The sequence below is a fragment of the Nannospalax galili genome, unplaced genomic scaffold (assembly GCF_000622305.1).
Source record: "Nannospalax galili isolate Female #2095 unplaced genomic scaffold, S.galili_v1.0 scaffold1264, whole genome shotgun sequence".
Lineage (NCBI taxonomy): Eukaryota > Metazoa > Chordata > Mammalia > Rodentia > Spalacidae > Nannospalax > Nannospalax galili.
In genome coordinates, this window is record NW_008351636.1 from 217645 (window position 1) to 230294 (window position 12650).

Genomic DNA, 12650 nt, shown 5'->3' on the forward strand with positions numbered 1-12650 from the left:
ACCTAGCAGAAACAGAGAACAGAATCATTCCCTCAGAAGATCCCCCAGTGTGAGTGGAAAGCAGAGAACTGCTGTCCTGCTTCTAGGGGGAAGACGTTCTTCCTTCCTCGCTCCTACAGTGTCTGGGAAACCTGTACTATAAGACAAAGCAGGAGACTCTGGGGTCTGATAAAGAATGGCTCAGAGGAATTCCATCTGTTCGCAGTCACAGCTAGTGACCCAAAGAGTCCCAGTGACAACAATCTCAGAGATGCAAACTTCCACTCTAGACAAAGTGCTCGTTTGTTGCCAGGCAGACATCCCTCGACCCTCCCCTATCACGGACTCCATGGGAAGAGGGCTCAGGAGAAAGGAACTTGGACTGGATGGAGTGGTCAAGAGTTTTCTATGCAGGCATCCGTTTATTCTGTTCTGCTGCTAATAGACCGACTCTTCTCAGAACTGGACACATGGCCCAGGCTGGACTCATCATATATGCTAGTTTGAGAACTATCAAAGAGTGGAGAAAGGGAGAAGAAAGATTGGCATGTGTCAGCTGAGAAGGCAACACAGCTAACAAGAATACAGCAGCCTTGTCCCTGAGACTCCCAAGGCCAACCTTTCATGCCTCAATCCTGTGAGTTACCTCAGGAGCCTCTGATTAATTACATACAGACTCCCTGTCCCGGGGGCTTGTTATTTCTCCCCGTGCTTAAAATCAGTCAGAAATGTTTTCTGTTGTTGCTACAGAATCTCAGCTGATGCAGAAATTGGTTCCAGAAATTAGTTGTAGGCAGCAGCCCCTCGGGGTATGTGGAATTGGTCATAGCCCGAATGGAATGTGTAAGCTCACAGATAAAGAGCAGCCATTGCAGCTCCGTGTGGTACTCACCTGAGATGACACTAATTCAGAGAGAGCACAGTGCTGGAGCCAAAAACCTGCTGCTATACACTACAAGAGGGCAGGAGAGGAGGGGAGGACAGGTCCTTCTGAGAGCAGCCGATGGCCTAAAGCAAGTGACCAACAAAAATCTCTTCATAATGTGCAAACTCTTTCATTGCTTTTGGCTGTTGGGCTGATACTCCTTGGGAAATTTCAGGAGTTAGTTTTGTTGTTTGAAGAGTCCGACGCTGACTGATTTTCAGCCTTACCAACCAGGGGCATGAGTGGGTGGGGTCTGAGACCCTGGGATGGGGCTTCTGTGAGCATTGGTGGCCTCAAGGTCCTTGTTTCTCCAAAGCCCTCTGGAATACTTCCCTGCCTCTGTGTCTTACAGAAGCAGTCTTTCTGTCCCCATGTCATTGCTGTTCTCTGAATAAGCCAGATTTGGACTCTACATGGCCTGGAGGCTAAAATGGATAATCGGGATATGGATGTGAAAGTTAGCCTGGAAATAATTGCGGGTCCATTGTCTGGGGAAAATGTAAGGAGCATAAATTTTGAGAGTGTTTAAATAATGAGGGTACAATATAACCTTAAATGAGTAAGAATCATTGCTGCGAGTGACTCTATCAGACACAGTATCTACTTAGACCCGCAGGTGGATCCCAACAATTTGATACTTACATTAATAAAAATCTCTGCTGGCGATGGATCATGCTGAAAATGGATCATGTTATGTGACACCGGAAAGCTAGACAACACTTAAGAAATGGGGAGAAAAAAGGCCCCTCCTCCTGCTAGTTTCCCTGAAAAGACTTAAAAAGACTTCTGTTTCCATTGCCTAAGGAATAGATAGCAAAGGGAAAATGCCAGAATTTTGAAGGATGTTCCACTGATAGCCCCTCTGGGCCAAGAACATGTGGATGACACTCAGTCAAAATGGACCTCGTGTCACTGGGGATGAGGGAATGCTTGGGTGACATACACAGGGCACAGCTCAAAACAAAGCTGCTTTGGCTATTCTGATAGGCAGCGTGCAAGAGTGATAGCACTCTGTGAATGGCCTCGTTTGTGACCGCAACTAGCCTTGGTTAATCAATCACACTTCCTCTAGAGATCATGATCTCCTCAACCTCTGTGTTGCTCAAGTGAGCTTGTGAAGCAGTAACAACTCCAGTGTCTCAGTGGCCTGAGATAACAAGCATTTTAATCTCCCTCACTCAACACTGCTATTTTTACCTAGAGTCAGTTAGGGGACAGGCTGGCAGGAAGGACAACAGTCACCATAGTGACTTGGGGGAATCGTGCTGATGAAGCAGCCACCGCATCAGATGATGCCAGTCATAGATCAAAGGAGAATGGCAATCTGAGTCTGGAAGACCTCAGACCAGGAATTAAGCACTCAAACTCAAAGGGGCCACATGAACTTTCCCCATTGCCTAGCTCCACTCCACCAACAGGAGGCCAAGAGATGAAGTCTGACTGTGACTGTGTATTTAAAGGGGAGAACAGAAAATAGCAGAAAAGACTCCTGAGTACCATCTTATTGGCCTATAAGTAGGTTCCCTGTGGTATTTTAAAAACAAAGGGAAATTAAAATCTTTCAGGTGGTTCCAACAGATGTCAGTTTACCAGGAAGTAGATGCTAGGAGTTAGGTCCCCACTTAGAGGCAGGCTAACATGCCCCAGAGCATGTGAAATTTTCTGAGCAGGCTCATTTTTACCTGGAAGGTCAGATGCATTGAAGTCCACAGACCTTCCCACTTTCTGCCCACAGAAGGCATTGTTACTACTGTTGACCATGGTGTGGTCTCCAAAGGTGGAGGAACAAGAGACAGCAAAATGAGTGCATCCCAAAATGGACAATCATCTCAAGTTGGCCAAAGGTTACCACTGGATCTGCTGCAAAGAATGTATGAAGAGTTTCATTCTAGTGGCATTGGGAAATTCAGAGTCAGGAGGGAGGGGTGCTTCGTGTTAAGGTGAGTAGAATTAAGGTTGTCACGGGCAGCATTCTTTCCTCCTCCCTTCCTCTATCTCCCTTTCATTAGAGTGCTGTGTGTGTGTGTGTGTGTGTAACTGAGCATGATTGGGGAAGGAGGAGGAGGAACAGAAAGAATTATGGTGAGGGTGTAGAGCCAAATGTCTCACTCTGGCCTCTGAAAGGAGTTTTTAAAAAAAAAAAAAAAAAAAAAAGTATGTATGATTAACTGTGTGAGTGCCCATGTGTGAATACCTGTGTGTGTGTGTGTGTGTATGTATGTATGTGTGTGTGGAGAGAGAGAGAGAGACAGAGAGAGAGAGAGAGAGAGAGAGAGAGAGATCTTCTTGGGTGAATCTCAGAACCGGGGAATGAATCACAACTATCTGGTTAATGGCTTGGTAGCAGTGACTTATGAATACCAACCTTTACGCCATCGGGACACACCCATATTCTACCAAAGTCTGTGTGTTGGCAACAACAACAAAAGAGCTTTTACAGAATAAAACGATTTCCATGTCTGTGCTCTTTTCCTCCTTCATTTATCCATTCACATATTCCTCCATCCATCTGCTGGGACCCCCTCCCCAGTACCAGACCCTCACTCTGCTTAGATAACTGTGGAGTAGGCCTTGCCTTCAAGAGCCAGTCTCCTTGGATTGTTGCAATAAGGACCAGTCTCTGGAGAAGGGACTGATGGAAATAGAGGCCATGACCAAGCCAGTGCTCACAGTGTATGTCAAGCAGAGAAGAGAGATTGTTGTTTCCTGATTAGCTGAGTTGCAATTAGCCCAAAGCCAGATAGGGAAAGGGCAGCCTTAAGACCAGTGTTGGGAGTCCAGAATTCCAGCTTCTTGCCCGGGGAATCCATTAGGAACCCTTGGGAACAAAAGATTTCCAGATCTGTGCCAGATCCTGAGGAGCAAGTTCTGAGTCATTTTTCTTGGCAGTTATGCAAGTGTCCCTAATCCTGGTAAGGACTGGCATGGTTTGGCATGGCCTGTGGTCTGGAGGTTCCCTTGGAGGGGCTCTCGCTGCTGCCAGGCTGTGCATATCCCCCAAACCTGCTCCATTTCAGTGGGGAGAGTCTGTAACATGGAGTATGGAGCCCTGGATGGATTGTTGGAAGGTCATGACATTGTGGCGTGTGCTGTCAGCCAGCTCCTGAGTGACACACACTCAGGCAGAAGCAGAGATGGCTGGTCCAGGTCAGTTGGAGACTGATTTACTTGACATGCCCATGTTATATGTCTATTGGATTTCCACAGATGGCTGATCTTCAATTGATATCACACCAGACAGAAGGAGAGTGGAGAGATGGACCGTCTGCTTGGATCCTGGCTCTCACAGCCTTTCCTGGTAGCTGGCTACTTAACCCTCACAGACTCAGCTCTGCCAGCATAGGGGATGATGACAAGCTTAGCAGCAGCTCTGTAAAGAGCTAGGCTCTGTGGCTTGCTGACTTAGAGTCAGTTAAGTATAGTTCTATCTCAAGTGTCCTCAGTTACAAAACAGAGGCATCCCTCTTTTACAGGATTAGGGATCTTCTTTCATCATTTGGCTCCATGGCCCTCTCCCCTCACAAGTTGTTAAAACCCTAACTTCCGGCTTTCTTTATTTCTGAACTATGTTAGGCCCTGATGATATCAAGTCCTCCAGATTTTTATCCTGCCCTTGTCTGTGTCTGGGGCCTTTACATCACTCAGGTTTTATCCTGTTCTTGGTCTTTGTCTCCTCCTCCCTGCTGACCAGCAACTGCATGTTTTATCATCCCTGGACCCAGCCATGATTGCCTCTGAACGCAGCGCACAGCTGCTAGAGGCCTCTCTGCTTCATTCTGGAAACCCTAAACCCCAGCCTCACATGAAATGACTGTCCAGTTTACACCTGGAGATGCTATACCCACTGACAGATGCTTATTTTCTAGTCCTCAGGGCCTAGGATCCCAGCTGTTGGAGGATGGATTCACTGCTATCTCCTCACTTCATCCTGCTGTTCCATCTGCCAGGAGAAATTGCAAGAGCTCCTCCCACCCCCTTGCTGCCTGTACTGACTCCGTGGATCTCATGGGCTTGTCATGTGCCCTGCATCTGGGTGTTGAGCTTGTCTCCTTTGAAGTGTAAGGCTATACCCCTGACCGTCATTCAGGTGCCAACTTTATATAGGCCAACTTGGGGCGGGGGGCATTTACCTTTCTGGCAGTCAAAAAAGAACTATATTTTATGCTAAAAGACCTAATCATATACTTTAGGATTATAAGAAGTACCTTTGAGGGGTCTATCAGAAGGTTCAAACTAGCCAGTGGGAAGAGCTTAGGCAAGGAGCTCAGGAAGTTGACTGGGACCACATTACAAACATTTTCAGAGCATCTACAGGATTAAAAGCAAACGAGACAATCCCGACTGTAGGGAAGGGTGTGAGGGTGGGTGTTCTGAGAACTGAGTGAAGTCTGTTCCAATCCTGTGTCCTGGCTGTAGGCTTCAGAGCTACATTTATGGATTCTGTGAAAGAGGAAACCGAGTCGCCTAAAGCATCCCAGCAGAGGTGGCAAAGCCATTAGTGAATTCCCAAAGGAAATGGCGCCTTGGGGGAGGGTCTAAGCGGACTTGGTCCATTATTCCTCCCTTCCTTAGGAGGCTGGCAGTGATGGATTGGTTATAAGTGTATGTTTTTTACAGGTGGGTCAGGGTCTGGCCTGGTGTTTCCAGGTTTTTGTCCTCTTATCCAAAGAATTGAAAATGAGGGTTCACACAGGTTTGCAAAGGAAGCAAGGTAACTTTATTGGGAGTGAAATGATAGTGTACATTAGAGAGGGTTACACTGTCAACACTGAAGTTGTGCCACATGAGTGAGAGAATGCAGTTTGCTTTACTGCGCATGCACCACAAACCAGTTCAGGCTGCATGGGTCCTACTGGAATTACACTTAATTATAAACTGTCTAAATTTGATTGTTATTAGGGGCTGGGAAACTCACACTATTGATCAAAGAATGGAATTTGTATAGTTTAATGCAGTTAGGGAGTCCACGGGGGTTCTGAGGTTGCTAGGTGCATTGTTTAGAGATGGGTGTGTAGGCATAGTACATGCAGGCGAAGAAACTGGGCTGCTAAGTGCATTACCATAAGTGGGAGGGGTGTGTGCATAATTCAAAACCAAACTGAGTCCCAAGCTAATAAAATATTCCCTGCTGGCCTATTTCAGGCTTGGACAAAGACAGACTTGGGTTGTAGACTATACTTCATATCTCTACTCCTTAGTTCTCTCACTTATAAAATGGGCACTGATACTTACATCGGAGATTAATTAACTAAGAAAATGAACATAAAACACTTAGGGTGGGATCCTGGAACACAGTAAAGTGTCAGCAAATGATATCCATCAGATATAAACCATTTGGAAACTTGAGTGAGCAGGTTTTGTTTTTCTTCAGAAGGAAGGCAATGTCCTTTTATTGGCCCACTTGGTCATCTTCAATTGCCTGATGCTTGGACCTGAAACGAACTCTTTTCTAGGGCCTGGGGACTGACAAATCTCATGCCCAACCCGTGGTTCAGCCCTATCCTCCATCTACTGGGTCTCTTTCAGAAGGGACACACTGTGTGCATAACCTTTCCTTTCATGTTCTCTAGACCTTGAGGATGTTTTGATAATGTGTTTAAACCTATCATAGCAATCATATGAACTAGAGCATGGTGTAAACTTTCTGTTCAGGAAACAGTAATATAAAGTAACCATTGTGTAAAGGGGGCCGAGTCCCAGGCAGAGGGCAGAAGGATCAAGCTAGCACCTCTCCCCCCGCTTGTCTTCTCAACCCAGAGTTCAACTTTAAATCCCCAGCCTCATTCTGTTTATGTAATTGAGTGGGGCCTCATGCAGCCTATCCAACTTAGTACTAATTGGATACACATGCAAACTACCATATTCACACCCTCTCTCCTTTTATCCAAATTAAGTATTTAATTGTCTGATAAGAGTGTTTGTAAGATAATCAAAGGGAGGCCGGGAGGAAAGGCTTGAGGAGGGACTCAGCATCCAAGGAGAAGGGAAATGAAGTAGGATAGTGGTGTGCCTAACTCTTACCTCTCTATCAGTGACCTCCTTTGTAACCACCACCAAGACTCAGGTCAGTGTTCCACCCACCAGCAGGCATCATGCTCAGCAGCAAGCTCAACTGAATAATTTGATGTCAGCTGGGGCTCACTTTCCTCTCTTTTTCTTTTCTTCTCAAATCTTTCTCCTTCCCCTTGTAGAAATGAACTGAAGAGATGATTTTCATATTATTTCCTTTGTTTTCTTATGCTTCTCATTTATTCATTCAACAATTTTCATCACTCACTGTGAAGATGAGTCGTTTTAAGGTTAGGGTTATAGGAATGTTGGCCATATCAGCTGCAAAAGAGAGTATATGATCAAGAAATACCTTCCGTTGATAGGCTTCATGCTTGACTTTATATGCTACCTATGCTTTGACCAAGAGATAAAGGTAATCATTTCTCACAATGATAAAGAAGTTCCCAACCTTTGAAGCCAGTTTGCAGACACGGGAGTGATCTTTACCATGTACCAGAGCCTGGTCTGGAGAGCTCCACCTTGCTGTTCCTGTCTCCTTTCTGTCCTCTGCTTGCCTTTCCCTTCTTCCAAAGACTTGGTTATTCCACGTGTGATTATTGAGAACAGGTTCTGTGTGATATAAGATGCCAGTCACAGGGGATACAAGACAAACGCTCTGAGAGACTCACTACCAGGTGTGCACACATGTAATAGGCCTCTGAAGCCCTGCATGGCAGAATGGTGTAAGGCTCCCCTTGCTTTCTTATTTTCCCTGTCTGTCACAGAAATATCTGTGAGCCAATTAGTGTGGCCTCTGCACATTCCTGACACTGTCTGTTTTCTCATTATATAACACATAGAAAGACAGAGTCTTGACTTATAATTCTGAAAACTCCTTACTCACCTTTGTGATACAATCACAGATAAATATTTGGTGTTTGTTCCATTTCCCGGCACACAGCTTCTAAAACCCTTGGAATCACATGTGGTATTTCTTTTACATGTTGAGATGGCTTGGGATGAGATGAGAGACCCTAGACAGTTCTAGCAAAGGGATTCAGTTGCCAATGAGGTCAAACCAGGTGTAGAAGGTTAAAGCATCTAGCCCCATGTCCGTTTTCCAAAGAAGGGGGAAGGGATGGGGAGTGACATAATGCCCAGTGGTCAGTAATTCATTCAACTATGCCTACATACTGTGACCTTAAAACTCCTGAACAACAAGTTTGAGATAGCTGCCATGTTTATGAACACACCTGCATTCTGTAAGCCTTCTAGAAATTATTGGAACTGTGCAGGAGGTTTGAACTCTCAGAATTTACACCAGACACACAGGTACCTGGGACTGACGACTGGCACCGGAAGTGAGGAGGTTTTGTGGGACCGTGCCATCTGTAAAACTCTGGGTACCTAGTGGCAGAAATGGACCGAATCACGGGACACTCGGTGCCTAACAAGGAGAACTAGACTCTGAAACTTCACTGCCCACATCTGATTTCAGAATTTTGTGGGTAACATCAGTTCAGCCTTGTACTTAGCTTCTTTCGTAGCAAAAATGACCACCAGAGAAGGCTCTGTCTGGTAGGCTTTATGCTGGGTTGAGAATGAGAGAGATGGTTCTGGAACTGGGATGAGAACTGTCCCTCAGGACAAGAGTGGTCCTACTGCAAGATCTCACCCGCCATAGGCTTTCTCCTGCAGCCCAGACCAGAGACTCCAGCGCCCCTACTGGCTTCACAAGTATGAGCACTGAAAGCCAGTGCAGCCCTGGAAGCCCCGTGTGTCCCCTCATGTGCCTCCCTTCTTTCCTTTGCCCTTCAGAAGTCACCTAAGGACCCTGGTAACATTCAGTTTCCAAGCAGAACTGGGACAGGAAATCAGCGTTCCTCCTTTCCTACAGATCCACAGCTGTTGCTGCTCCACGGGTGGAGAGCCAGGCCTGATACTTCAGGAGGGGAACAAACTTAGGTGCCACTGATTTCTGCCAGCAGGAGGACAGGATGTCTACATCCCATTGAAGGACAAGCCCAGATCCTTCCCGGCCACGTGGTGAGCAAAAATCTGTCAGTGAAGTCTGCTCCCTTGGCAGTCAGCACACTGCAAGTTCATAGAGACACCAAGAGCCAAGAAACTGGAGTTAGAAAGCAGTGTGGCTGCGGGCATACTAGAAGAGTCTGGTGCTCAGAAGAGCTCCTGGCCAGCGTGGTCCAGCACCAGACGGAATCTCATTACACCCTCTCAGGACAGAAGAACATCCGATAAGACCCCAGATGGGCCCGAGGAATACTGTAGGAGCTCCAGGGCTTCTCCTTGACGACATTTAGAAGGCTGTTTCCTCTTAATGTACTTTCCTAGAAAATTCCCTTCAAGCTGTTACTGTATGTTGGGGGCATTTAATTCCACATTCCCTTTGCCTTGCTGAAGGGGGCTAGCTCTGCTTTGTGGTGACTGGCCAAGCCAATGATTTCAGCTCAAGACTCCAAGAGCTGGGGCAAACCAAACCAAACCACCACCAAATTTTCCTTATAGGCAGGGAATTGTTGCCCCCCTGGAATACCTCTTCATTAGCCTGGATTCTGAAGTTCTCAGGAATCAAGCTTCTGTTTCATGTGACACTCTGTCAAAGATCTGAAGGCTTTAAGAAAGGCAACATCTCATCTTATCTGGAAAAATTACCCCTTGTTTCTCTCATGACTGTTCCTAAGCCCCTCTTAATGCTTCTGTTTTCAGTAGATGTTTATAACAAGGTGTGGCACATGACCTGTGGCATAAGCATCACTTGGAAATCTCTAGACACACAGATTCTTAGATGCTACTCTAGACCTTCTAAATTGAAACTAGAATTCTTACATGATCCCTACGTAATTTATGCACAAATTACAGTCCAAGAAATATAGTTTTAAAGCATCTTCACAGTAATTCACATGCACTGTTATGGTTTGAATGTGCAATGTTCCCCACAGGTTCATGTGTTAGATGCTTGGTCCCCAGGTGATGGTGTTATTTTGAGGGGTGATGGAAATTTTGGGAAGTGCCTAGCTGGATGAAGTAGATCTCTAAGGGGAGCAGGAGTTCCTGGTCATATACCTGGTCTCTAATCTCTTCCTCCACTCTGCTTCCTGTGTGCCATGAGGTGAACAGGCTCTTCCTACACACTCCCACTGTCTTGATAGTTTGCTTCACAATGGACATAGAAACATGGAGACAAGTTACCACAGACTAACCCTAAAACCATGAGCCGAAGTGAATCCTTCCAGCTTTAAGTTATTTATGTCAGGTACTTTCTCATGGCCATTAGAAAAGTAACTACGTCACATGCATACATGCACATACATTTACATACAACCTTTATATCAGACAAGAATGATTCATTAAATTATTATATATCCACATTATCAGATATTATGCATTATCACAGAAAAGATGAACTATATAGATACCTGGGGAAGTGCTGATAATAACTTGAATGTTAGTTAGCAAATAAGTAACATTTAAAGAGAGCATTAACTATACCCTGGGCTCTGTTCCATGCATATTAATGATTCCCTCTTTGAGTCACCACAGAAGCCCCACAAAGTGGTTAACACTGCCTCTATCACCATTTCAAATGTGGTGTCTGAGGCCCAGGGAGGGTGAGTAGTTTCATGTGATCACAGAGCTGGAGGCCAAATAATTTGATTTCAGCACCTATGAGTCCAACCACTGCCTTCGCCAAAAGATAAAACCAGTTACAGATCTGTGTATTTGTGTGACTGCAGCTCTGCCGGTGCACCGTGAACATTCCCTCATGTTGTCATAATGTGTTATTGTAATAAGAATAATAAAGCAGCACACCCCAAACTGACGATAGTTTTATCTAGCCCCAAAAGTATTTCTATCACCTCTTATACATCTTCTTTCAATTTAAACAATGTTTACAATATAAAAATAATATAGGCTCATAGTAAAACAATTCCTATACAGAGACATCAAATGAAGAGTAAAGAATTCCTCTTCAGTCCTCTTCTCCACACTGATATAACCACTGACAGCAGCTTCTCCCATAGTGCTCTGAAAATGTGTTCTACATTTACAATAATGAACACACATGGAGGCACATATATAATATGGTACACGTTGCAGTCTTAGCTTGGGTACATCTGTGAAAGTAGTCTCGTGATTGGCTCTTGTTTTATTTATCGTAAGTTGGCACACTCAGCTCTTTCTCACATGAAGTGTTATTAAGTTTTCCTCTCTCCATCTTGTGCTTTCTTTTTTTCCCTCACCTAAATGTAGGATATTTCATGTCTTCATACGGAGTTCCATCCATGTGTTCTTGCGTCCCACTGAATCGAATGTTTTTATTTTTTAACTTCTGATTCAAAAGCACAGAAACTTCTCTTTCTCAAGTCTAATAAACATGCGTCAGTTTTCCTGGCCTGGAGGGAATAACTCAACTGCTGCGGGGGTCGTGACGGCTTACGGGGTCCCTGTAAGAGTGAAGCAAAAGAACGCACCGAAATGCTAGCAAGCTCTGGACTGTAGGGCTTGATTTTTACTTTGTGCTGCTTTTTATCTTCCAAATATTTGACAGTGAGCATGGGTTAATTTTGTTATTAAAAAAGAAGAAAAAGCTTGAATTTTAAAAATTGGACATTGTTTCCATCTCTTTACTATGTCCATGAAAGAGCTTATCTATTTTTATTGTTGAAAGGTCAGATTGCTTCCAATGCATGTCCCCTGCCTGGATATTGGGTTTGGACCAAGAGACCTGTTCGGGCTATTGAAGTGCTGTCCCATGTCGTATGGGCTTGCTGTGGTTTGTCCTGGTCACTGCACCTCTTGCTGCCCACCATCTATCATGCAAAGTGTGTGCCTTAGGCAGTACATGGTACCAGAACAGAGAACCCTTGAAGCAGATGGGCGCTGGGCTCCTAGTCTGAGAAAGAAAGGCTGCTTCCCCTGTCCACTGGCAGAACCCTGCGTGAGAAAAAAAATGTGAAGTATGAGGTTTTGTTTTTAATGCAATGTTGTTATATTTATAAGTGAGTAGAAGGAGGAGTCCAATTTCTCTGACAACAGCTACCTGCCCTCTTCCAGTTGATTTCCTCTCCTTGCTATGGGCCTCCATCACCAGCTACTCCAGCTGTGTTTACCCATTCCAGCTCTTAAGTCACCTGCCTCAGCTCACAAGGTGGAAGTCATGCTTCTCGGCTGGCCCTAACACTCTTCCCTCCAAAAGTTTTTATTCTGTACAATAAAAGGGCTCTGGCTTTCAGCTTAATTATGATTGAATCATATTCCCCCAAATTCCTATGCTGAAAGTACTAACCCCTGATATCTTAGAATGTGATCTTATTAGGAAACAGCCTTTGCAGGTATAATTAGTTAAAATGAGATCATAGTGGAGCAGGGTAGGCTCCCAACCCAATATAACTGACATCATTATGAAGTTGAGGAGTTTGGTTACAGAGACATGCATATAGAAACACAATGGGAACATGGAGGCAGAGATCAGGGACAAAAAGACCAGAGGCTGCCATCAAATCCTTGGAAGCTAGGAAAGGTGCGGAGGACTCTGCCTCACTGCCTCAGAAGGAAGCCTGTCATACCTTCACCTCACACTTCAGCCTCTAGAACTGTGAGAGACAGAAAAGCTCCTGTTCCGTACGCCACACAGTTGATGCTACTTTGCTGCAGCAGTCTCGGGAATTAATGCAGGAGGTCATCAGACAGCAATCCAGCTTCTGTTCTCAGTATTCCTTCCAGGACATCTCTT